This window comes from Bison bison, unplaced genomic scaffold (assembly GCF_000754665.1).
Source record: "Bison bison bison isolate TAMUID 2011002044 unplaced genomic scaffold, Bison_UMD1.0 scf7180017864470, whole genome shotgun sequence".
Taxonomy (NCBI): Eukaryota; Metazoa; Chordata; class Mammalia; order Artiodactyla; family Bovidae; genus Bison; species Bison bison.
In genome coordinates, this window is record NW_011495031.1 from 2,706,678 (window position 1) to 2,715,124 (window position 8,447).

Sequence of the window (8,447 nt, forward strand, 5' to 3'; positions counted from 1 at the left end):
GGCTTCAACAATATGTGAACTGTGAACTTCCTGATGTTCAAGCTGGGTTTAGAAAAGGCAGAGGAACCAGAGATCAAATTGCCAACATCTGTTGGATCATTGAAAAAGCAAGAAAGTTCCAGAAAAAAACCTATTTTCGCTTTATTGGCTAAGCCAAAGACTTTGACTGTGTGGATCACAACAAACTGTGGAAAATTCTTCAAGAGATGGGAATACCAGACCACCTTACCTGCCTCCTAAGAAATCTGCATGCAGGTCAAGAAGCAACAGTTAGAACTGGACATGGAACAACAGACTGGTTCCAAATAGGAAAAGGAGTACATCAAGGCTGTATACTGTCATCCTGCTTATTTAACTTCTATGCAGAGTACATCATGAGAAATGCTGGACTGGATGAAGCACGATCTGGAATCAAGATTGCTGGGAGAAATATAAATAACCTCAGATATGCAGATGACACCGCCCTTATGGCAGAAAGTGAAGAAGAACTAAAGAGCCTCTTGATGAAAGTGAAAGAGGAGAGTGAAAAAGTTGGCTTAAAGCTCAACATTCAGAAAACTAAGATCATGGCATCTGATCCCATCACTTCATGGCAAATAGATGGGGAAACAATGGAAATAGTGAGAGATTTTATTGTTTTGGGCTCCAAAATCACTGCAGATGGTGATTGCAGCCATAAAATTAAAATATGCTTGTTTCTTGAAAGAAAAGCTATGACCAACCTAGACAGCCTATTAAAAAGTAGAGACATTAATTTTCCAAAAAAGGTCGGTCTATTCAAAGCTATGGTTTTCCTAGTAGTCATGTCTGGCTGTGAGACTTGGACTATAAAGAAAGCTGAGCACTGAAGAATTGATGTTTTTGAACTGGTGTTGGATAAGACTCTGGAGAGTCCCTTGGACTGCAAGGAGATCCAAGCAGTCTATCCTAAAGGAAATCAGTCCTGAATATTCATTGGAAGGACTGATGTTCAGGCTGAAACTCCAATACTCTGGCCACCTGATGTGAAGAACTGACTCACTGGAAAAGACCCTGATGCTGGGAAAGATTGAAGGTGGCAGGAGAAGGGGATGACAGAGGATGAGTTGGTTGGATGGCATCACTGACTCAATGGTCATGAGTTTGAGTAAGCTTCGGGAGTTGGTGGTGGACAGGGAAACCTGGCATGCTGCAGTGATGGGGTCATAAAGAGTTGGACATGACTGAGTGACTAAACTGACTGAATTCCTCATTATGGATGTAAATGATTTCATTACTTTTTTGTTTTAACCTTCCTATTAGCTTTATAAATTGTTGATTTGCTGCCTTTAATGTGTATTTGCCTTTACCAATGAAATATTTTCTTTTGTGCTTTTCATATTTCTAGTTTTGACCTTTTTTTTTTCCCACTTAGAGAAGTATCTTTACCTCATTTCTTGTTTAGCTGGTTTAGTGATGCTAAACTCTTTCTAACTTTTGCTTGTCTAAAAAAACTTGATCTCCGTATCAAATCTGAATGAAAGCCTTGCTGGGTAGAGTATTCTTGGTTGCCATTTTTTTCCTTTTATCACTTTATAAAAGTGCTAACACTTTAAAAAAGTGGAGTATCTTGCCATTCCTTCTGGCCTGCAGAGTTTCTGTTGATAAGTCTGCATATAGCCTCATGGAAGTTCCCTTGCACATAACTTGTTGCTTTGCCCTTGCAGCTTTTAATATTCTCTCTTTATTTTTAACTTCTGCCATTTTAATTACAGTGTGTCTTGATTTGGTCCTTTTTAGGTTGATTCTGTTTGGCACTCTCTGTACTTCCTGGAACTGGATGTCCATTTCCTCTCCCAGGCCAGGGAAGTTATCCACTATTATGTCTTCAAATATGTCTTGGCCCCTTTCTCTCTCCTTCTTCTCCTGGGATCCTTATAATGTGAATGTTTTGATGCTGTCCCGGAGGTCTCTTAAACTGTCCTCATTTTTTAAAATCACTGTCCAGTTTCAGTGATTTCCACTAGTGTCTTTCAATTTGCTAATTCATTTCTCTGAATCATCTAATGTACTGTTGATTCCTTCCAGTGTATTTTTTAGTTTCAGTTGTTGTATTCTTCATCCAGGTCTGGTTGTCCTTTATATTTTTTTAACTCTTTGTTAAAACTTCCTAACTACTCCCTTTGCTTATCCATTTTCCCCTCTGAGTTCTGTGAGCATCTTTATCAGATTGGTTGCTTATCTCTACTTCATTTAATTCTTCCAGGGTTTTATCTTCGTATTTCTCTGTTGCCTCATCTTGCCCAATGTGATATTTTTATTTCTACGTATTTGGTAGGTTGCTTTATGTTTCTTGATCTTGGAAAATAGGCCTTGTGTAGGAAACATCTTATGGATCCCAGCAAGGTACTCTCCTCTGGTCACCAGAGCTATATGCTTTAGGAGCGCCCTCTTTGTGGGCTGCGTGGGTTTTTATGTTGTGGTGGGGCTGACTAGTGTGGAAATACTTGGAGATGTGACTGGCCCTTGGTCTGGTTGACTGCCAGGCTCTTCCTTGTGTGGAGTCTACTGATAGGTGAGACTGGGTCCTGGTGTAGCAGACTGCATGTCCAGAGAAGTCCTTGTATTGGTATTGGCTATCAGGTGAGTGGTACCAGGACATAAAGTGCCTGGCTATGAAACTCTGGGGATCCTCAGGCTCATGTTGGCCTACTGTTGGGCAGAGCTGGGTCCCCAGGTATCTGGCTGCTGGGCTTGGGGTCCTAGCACTAGTATCAGTCTGCTGGTAGATGAGGTCAACTGTTGACATGGCTGGCTACGGAATCTGGGGTGAGCCAGAGCTGATCGTAGCATGCTGGTACATGGCACCAGATTCTGCTATGCTGCCTGAGGGGGCAAAATTGTTCTGAGCTTGTGTTTGCCTACTGTTGGGTGTGGCCAGGGTCCAGCATGCTGGTGGGTAATGGGTCTTGACTTGGCTGTCTATGAGGTGTGGTTGTCTGGGGCCTGGTGTCAGCCTGCTGGTGGAGGGGCCAATCCGACAGCTAGCCATGGTGGCCCCTGGGTCCTGGGGCTAGTAGACTCATTGGTGGATGGGGGTAGGTCCTGGGCTCTCTGGTGGATGGAGCTGAGTCCCAGGTTGGCTAGGTGCTCAGGGAATCCTATAGCAGTTGGCCTGCTGGTGGGTGGGGACCTGGCCTAGGGCATCTTAGCCCTGGGCCAGGTCCTAACACTAATAAGCTAGAAGGAGGATTTCAAAATGGTGCTTAACAGCATCAGTGTCTTCATGGTGAAATGAGCTTCCAAAAAGTGTCACTGCCAGAGTCTGTGGCCCCAGGGTGAGTTTCAATTGACTTTTGCCTCTCTAGGAGGCTCTCCAATATTTAACAAGTGGGTCTGACACAGGGCCTTTTCAACTTACTGCTTTTGCCCTGGGTCTCAGGGTGTGTGAGATTTTGTGTACATCCTTTAAGAGTGGAGTCTTTATTTCCCACACTCCTCTGGCTCTCCTAAAAGTAAGCCTCACTGGTTTTCAAAGGCAAATGTTCTGGGGGCCTGTTTTTCTGGTGCACGACTCCTGGTCTTGGGAGCTCAGTGTGGGGCTCAGACCTCGTGCTCCTTGGGGGGAGTTTTTGTAATTATAATTATCGTCTCATCTGTGAGTTGCCTAACTGGACTGTGGACCTTGACTGTACTGTATCTATGCCTCTGTATCTATGCCTCTCCTACCTGTCTTTTTTTTAGCTGGTTCTGGTTCTTAGCTGGTTCAGAAGATGTTTTCTGCTAGTCTTCAGGTGACTTTCATGGAAAATCGCTCTGTAAATAGCTGTAGCTTTGGCATGCCTTTGGAAGGAGGTGAGCTCAGGGTTTTCCTACTCTACCATCTTGGCCACTTCTCTCTCTAGCAGAAGAAAGATGGACCAGGGATACTGTGAAATCTTGATCTTGATCTGAATGACTGTAAACTTAAAAAATAATTACAACTGTATCACAGTACAGCATATATTGTCTGTAGAATGGTGACATACTGAAAGATATCTTGTAAGTGAACAGAAGCCGGGAGCTTAGAGAGTGGTTAGAAGTGGAAATTTGAGAGTCATCAACAGAGATGCAGAAGATGAATTAATTTAACCAATATACATTGAGCACTTACATATGCTGGGTAATCTCTTTAGGCATATGCATAAAATTTTGAGCATTAGCACATGTTACTACCTTTAGAGTTTATATCTAGGCACTAGAGCTTTAGGGACAACAGGGAGACTGATTAGAAGGAATATTCTGATACTAATAATTAAAAGGATATGCTTATTCATGTAAATACAACTTTTAAGTTTCCTAGGCATTGAATTGTAATTTTGTCATTGAACTGAAATCTGTAACAGCCGTTCAAAAATAGCAATGTCATATCTAAACATTTTGTGGGACCTTAAAAAATATGGCATTTAAATTTAAACATGAACTAAAAAATGAAGCAAGTCCTGTCATAATTTTACAGGCATAATCACTTATCCTTTAAGGCAAACAGTAACCTAATAGTAAGATGCTAATAGCGCCTTGGTGCAGGTGTTGCTAATTAGCTATTGGATTAAGCTGAATCGTATTCTCTTCTTTTACCTGTGCTTAATGTTTGTGCAGAATGCAAATATGAGCTGTAAGCTGAAGTGTTTTAAGTGCCAGCTTTGGCTCATGGATTGACCTTGAAGCAATAAGAATTTTGAATTGGGCAATAATCATGGCTTAATTGTAGCTCAGAACTTAGTCAGACTCCTGGTTCTCCTCCTGATGGTCAAGGGTTGCTCTCAGGAAGTTTAGTTAATTTGGGCTCTGGTCAAGTGGCTAGGTGAGAAGACAGAGTCATTTCTTATTCTTTTCATATTCATTTCTAGCAGTTGGACTGCTCTGAGAGAAATGGTAGGCAGCAATTACTAGTATAATTAGGGATCATACATTTGTTTATTCAGCAAATATTTATTGAGTGCCTACCATGTTCCTGCACTCAGCATATGGTTCAGTTCAGTTCAGTTGCTCAGTCATGTCTGACTCTTTGTGACCCCATGAATTGCAGCATGCCAGGACTCCCTGTCCACCACCAACTCCCGGAGTTCACTCAAACTCATGTCCATCAAGTTGGCGATGCCATCCAGCCATCTCATCCTCTGTTGTCCCCTTCTCCTCCTGCCCCCAATCCCTCCCAGCATCAGGGTCTTTTCCAATGAGTCAACTCTTCGCATGAGGTGGCCAAAGTATTGGAGTTTCAGCTTTAGCATCAGTCCTTCCAATGAACACCCAGGACTGATCTCCTTCAGAATGGACTGGTTGGATCTCCTTGCAGTCCAAGGGACTCTCAAGAGTCCAACACCACAGTTCAAAAGCATCAATTCTTCGGCGCTCAGCTTTCTTCACAGTCGAACTCTCACATCCATACATGACCACTGGAAAAACCATAGCCTTGACTAGATGGACCTTTGTTGGCAAAGTAATGTCTCTGCTTTACAAAATGCTATCTAGGTTGGTCATAACTTTCCTTCCAAGGAGTAAGCATCTTTTAATTTTATGGCTGCAATCACCATCTGCAGTGATTTTGGAGCCTCCCAAAATAAAGTCTGACACTGTTTCCACTGTTTCCCCATCTATTTCCCATTAAGTGATGGGACCAGATGCCATAATCTTTGTTTTCTGAATGTTGAGCTGTAAGCCAACTTTTTCAATCTCCCCTTTTACTTTCATCAAGAGTGATATAAATGTTTGTTGAATGAAATATAATCACTTGAGAGTTAAATAAAACCTTCTTGAAATAATTTGTAAATTTTGGGCTTACCTTAATGAGGAAATTAATTCTATTTGTGCAATTGAAGTATAGAAGAGATGCTGAAATAGTTTATTTTACTCTCCTACATTTTTTTCAGCCTCCTTTCAGTTGAGAGGGAGAAAATACTAGTCCTGGCTAATGTGATGTATCTCCTTCTGGGTTGAGACTGTGGGAATCCCAAGGAGGGAGGCTATGTCTTCTAGATGATGAAGAAGAAGATGGTGGAGCTATGTGGAAAGAAGCCGTTGCTGATTTCTGCTGGCCATGTCACCTGTGGAGGAAAGAAACTCTTGTATTAAGAGAAACTGGGAGGTCAGTAAAGGATTTGGGGTTTGTTTTTTTCAGTGTCATGAAGTCTATCCTGACCAATAAGAACTATTGTATACTTTGTTTTTTAAAGGATTTTTATACTATATCAAAAAACCACAAAATAAAAAAGGGATCAGTTGATGAATATCTTAGAATTCTTTCCAGAATTTCTGCACCCTCAGCCATGAAGGTTGCCTATCACCTTGTTCTTCTCTGCTCAGTCTGCAGCTTGTTGAAGGATCATTGGAGATGACTCAAACTCTAGTTTTTAAGTCAAACTTGTTCTGCCAAATCCAAGACCCTGATTTATCCAAATTGTAGAAATATTCTTTGGCCACCCATCCACCAAAATACCTCCCCTTTGGATCAACAGCAGCTTTAATTGTTGATTCAGCCCCATCAAATTCTAAAACTATTCTTACTGCTTCATCACCAAGGGCACCAGGAATTTCAAACATTTTACAACTGTGCCATATTTTTCACACTCTTCCTTGGTTTCAGCTTCCATATCTTCATCTACCTCTCCTGCACCAACCATGTTCCTTAATGTTGTGCTGTGCTTAGTTGCTCGGTCGCCTCCAACTCTTTGTGATCCCATGAACCACATGCCTGGCTCCTCTGTTCATGGGGATTCTCCAGGCAAGAAAACTGGAGTGGGTTGCCATGCCTTCCTCCATGTTCCTTAGTAGGACCACTTTAGTAGGCACAAGTATTTCAGTTAATCTATTTGAATCTGACTTCCTGGCTTCATCTTTCTGAGTGGTGTCACCCATGATGATTTTGCCTTCCCGCTTTCTGGTCTTCTCCTCCGACAGCATTGTGCTTAGGCCCTGCTCAGTCTTCCCAAGAAGCCATACTTCTGCATGATTTTCTGTGTTAGAGTTTGTGCACCGCCCCCCTCCAACCCGCCCCATGTTGGCAAGGAAGGAATTGCTGGAGCCAGTCGGGGATCTGGGTCTGTCTTGTTGCTCATACACTGGGGGAGAGATAGCAGCTTTGGAAGACTAGGAGCCGAATCTTGAATCTTCTTCATAAGGAAAGCCTCGGGATAACTCTTTGTCTTTCTCTACAAGAGAAGTGGGTGGTGCAATGGCAGCTCCACTCATACTTCTCTCTCACTCATAATATTCATGTTCATCAATCTGGATCTCCTAACCTGAAAAACCCACTAGCTTCGTGTCTGGCTTTATGCCTGTTTTCTCTCTCTTCTGTCTTTCCACCTCCCGCTGCCCCTATCGCTCCTCTCTTTGGCCCCTCACTACTTTCTCATAATCATTAGGAAACACTGAATCATATTCCTCAGCTGTAGGGGTCAAAACTTCTCCTGCAGAAAATCCACTGGGAACAGGATCCTTGAGGCCCGTGGCTGTGTGTGGTGGGGTGTCCCAGATCTGCTGCTCATCTGAAGAGCCACCTCGCTTGAAGTCAATGGATGACTGGGGCAAGGACAGTACTTTGTATTGTCCCCTGGCTCTTTGCCTGAGTGAGCGCTGCCTTCTTCATTTGGAGTTGAGGCTGCAGAAGTTTGAAGTTTGGTGACCAACCTTCTGTTTTTTGAGTCACTATTCTCCACTCCCAGGTCTTTGTATACGGACATCTTCTTAGTTTAATGCCCACCGGATGGGTGGACGCTCCTGGCTGCGGCAGGGCACCTAGGCCCAGGTGCCCTGGACCTGGCGGGCTGGGTGCTCAGTCAGCCAGTGTACCTTTTATTGTAGAGAATTTGTTGTTGTTGTTGCCACACTGTGTATTGTAACAAAAGACTGTAGATAATTAAATGACCATTGCCAACAGGTAGCTTAGATAAAGTTTAGTATCCTGTACCATAGAATATCAACCAGCCATTTAAAAGAATGTGCTGATATGGAATTCTCTCTCAGATATGTTGTTACCAGAATAAAAGAAGATTCAGAACAGTGTTCACAGTTTCAACTAGTATAAAAAAGAGACTCTATCATCTACTTACATTATCTGCATGCACAAATGAACACATGTGGTCTTTTTTTATTGTAGTAAAATATACTCGATGGACGTGAGTCTCAGTGAACTCCTGGAGTTGGTGATGGACAGGGAGGCCTGGCGTGCTGCGATTCATGGGGTTGCAAAGAGTCGGACATGACTGAGCGACTGATCTGAAAATATACTTAATATAAAATTTAACCATTTTAGCTTTACTGTTTGGTAGAATGAAATATAATCACACTTGTGCAACTGTCACCATCATACATCTCCTGAACATTTTTCATCTTCTCAGATGAAAGTTGTATACCTATCAGACACTAATTCTTCATTTCCCTCTTACCCCAGCATCTGGTAACCATCATGCCACTTCCATTGCTATGAGTTTGATTACGTATCTCATATATGT

The 8,447-nt window shown here is 42.5% G+C and overlaps 1 pseudogene; it reads right to left on the reverse strand.

Annotated features, from left to right (window-relative positions):
- Window positions 1–6,352: 6,352 nt before the first annotated feature.
- LOC105003540 lies at window positions 6,353–7,676 on the reverse strand (annotated as a pseudogene).
- Window positions 7,677–8,447: the final 771 nt, after the last annotated feature.